Source organism: Tachyglossus aculeatus, chromosome 14, assembly GCF_015852505.1.
Source record: "Tachyglossus aculeatus isolate mTacAcu1 chromosome 14, mTacAcu1.pri, whole genome shotgun sequence".
Classification (NCBI taxonomy): domain Eukaryota; kingdom Metazoa; phylum Chordata; class Mammalia; order Monotremata; family Tachyglossidae; genus Tachyglossus; species Tachyglossus aculeatus.
The window spans coordinates 52410567-52413580 of NC_052079.1; positions in this window are offsets into that span (position 1 = coordinate 52410567).

A 3014-nucleotide genomic window follows, 5' to 3' on the forward strand; every position below is an offset into this window, starting at 1 on the left:
TTGTACTTCCCAAGCGCTTAGCACAGTGCTTTGCACACAGTAAGTGCTCAATAAATACGATTGAATGAATTAATGAATTCAATCGTATTTATTGAGCACTTAGTACAGTGCTCTGCACACAGCAAGTGCTCAATAAATACGATTCAGATAGAGCAGTAAAGGCAGGAAAGCTGACTGCTTGCCCATTCAATTGTATTTATTGGGCGCTTACTGTGTGCAGAGCACTGTACTGTACTAAGCACTTGGGAAGTACAAGTTGGCAACATATAGAGACAGTCCCGACCCAACACCAGGCTCACAGTCTAGAAGGGGGAGACAGACAACAGAACAAAACATGTGGACAGGTGTCAAGTCATCAGAATAAATACAAGTGAAGCTAAATGCTCATCCTTAAAATAAATCGAATAGTAAATATGTACAAGTAAAACAGAGTAATAAATCTGTACAAACATATATACAGGTGCTGTGGGGAGGGGAAGGAGGTAGGGTGGGGGGGAGGGGGAGAGGAAAAAGGGGCTCAGGGTGGGAAGGCCTCCTGGAGGAGGTGAGCTCTCAGTAGGACTTTGAAGGGAGGAAGAGAGCTAGTTTGGGGTATAATAATAATAATAATGGCATTTATTAAGCGCTTACTACGTGCAAAGCACTGTTCTGAGCACTGGGGAGGTTACAAGATGATCAGGTTGTCCCAAGGGATGTGCAGAGGGAGGGCATTCCAGGGCAGGGGGAGGACGTGGGCCGGGGGTTGACAGGCGAGAACAAGGTACAGTAAGGAGGTTGGCAGCAGAGGTGCAGAGGGTGCGGCTGGACTGTAATAATAATAATAATGTTGGTATTTGTTAAGCGCTTACAATGTGCAAAGCACTGTTCTAAGCACAGGGGTAGATACAAGGTAATCAGGTTGTCCCACGAGGGGCTCACAGTCTTCACCCCCATTTTCCAGATGAGGGAACTGAGGCCCAGAGAAGTGAAGTGACTCGTCCAAAGTCACACAGCTAAGTGGCGGGGCCGGGATTGGAGCCCACGACCTCTGACTCCAAAACCGGTGCTCTTTCCAGTGAGCAACTCTGTTGTAGAAAGAGAAGAGTACGAGTGGCAGAACAGGCCCGATTCCGGCCCCTTCTTCCCTTTTATTTGATTCCTCATCAGAGCTACAGAAATGCACTTTGGCACCCTTTTGTGGGGAGATGTTAGCAGGAGACATCGCCCACACAGGATGGGGTCAGACAGGGCGTAGCCGCTTTGATCAGTGTCAGCCCTCCTCGATTCCAGGAAAAGGCGAGGCCTAGTCCTCACATACCCTGCCCTTGAGCCCTGCATACAATGGAGTCGGTTATGCTAAGCCTTTAGGGAAAATGCAGTCAATTTAGGAGAAGCAGCATGGCTCAGTGGAGAGAGCCCGGGCTTTGGGGTCAGGGGTTCAAGTCCCGGCTCCACAACATGTCAGCTGTGTGGCTTTGGGCAAGTCACTTCACTTCTCTGGGCCTCAGTTACCTCATCCTAAAATGGGGATTAAGACTGTGAGCCCCCCGTGGGACAACCTGATCACCCTGTAACCTTCCCGGCGTTTAGAACAGTGCTTTGCACTTAATAAAAGCCATTTTTTTTCTGCTGGAGCACTCGGCTAGGGTGGACAACAGTGGCTCAGCTCTCTTACAATAGAGACTTCTAAGAGAAGCAGCGTGTCTCAGTGGAAAGACCCCGGGCTTTGGAGTCAGAGGTCATGGGTTCAAATCCCAGCTCCGCCAATTGTCAGCTGGGTGATTTTGGGCAAGTCACTTCACTTCTCTGGGCCTCAGTTACCTCATCTGTAAAATGGGGATTAAGCCTGTGAGCCCCACGTGGGACAACCTGATCACCTTGTAACCTCCCCAGCGCTTAGAACAGTGCTTTGCACATAGTAAGTGCTTAATAAATACTATTTTGTTAATGATGTGCAGCTAGCTTTATTTCTATTTATTCTGATGACTTGACACCTGTCCGCATGTTTTGTTTTGTTGTCTGTCTCCCCCTTCTAGACTGTGAGCCCGTTGTTGGGTAGGGACCCTCTCTATATGTCACCAACTTGTACTTCAAGCGCTTAGTCCAGTGCTCTGCACACAGGATAGGATATAATATATCCTATATAATATATCACATAGAATATATTATATTACATCATATCATATAATATATTGTATATTATATAGACTATATTACATTATAATATACTGCACATTATATAGAATATATTATATTGCATTATATTATATAATATATTGCATATGATATAGAATATATCATATAACATATTGCATTATATCATATAATACATTGCATATCGTATAGAATACATTATATTGCATTATATTACATAATATATTGCATATTATATAGAATATATCCTATAACATTATATAATACATTGCACATTATATAGAATATATTATATTACATCATATTATATAATATACTGCATAGAATATATTATATTACATCATATTACATAATACATTACATCATATTACATACTATTACATATCATATAGAATACTTTCTATTATATATTACATATTATATAGAATATATGATATTGTACCATAGTATACGATATATTCATATTATATTACATTATATTATAGAATATATTATATTACATTATATTATATAATATACATGATATGTCATACATATATGATATATATTACATATATTATATATTGTTCAATTGGTATATATTACATATAATACATAATATACAATTGCATATTTTTGTATATATTGCAATTATATATTATTATGTCATAATAATAGATAATTATTATTATTGCCCTATCTACTGTCAGCTGAGCGATTGCCCACGGGGCCTCCCGCCCGGTTGCCCTCAGCCCAGCGGACTACAAGTCCCAGAACCCCCCGCGCGGGCTGGGGGCCTTCCGCTGTCCTCGTCAGCGATTGGTGGCGGGCCGGGGCGAGGCGGCCAATCGCCTCGCCGGATACAGGGAGGGCGGTGAAGCCAACATGGCCCCTGGCACCGT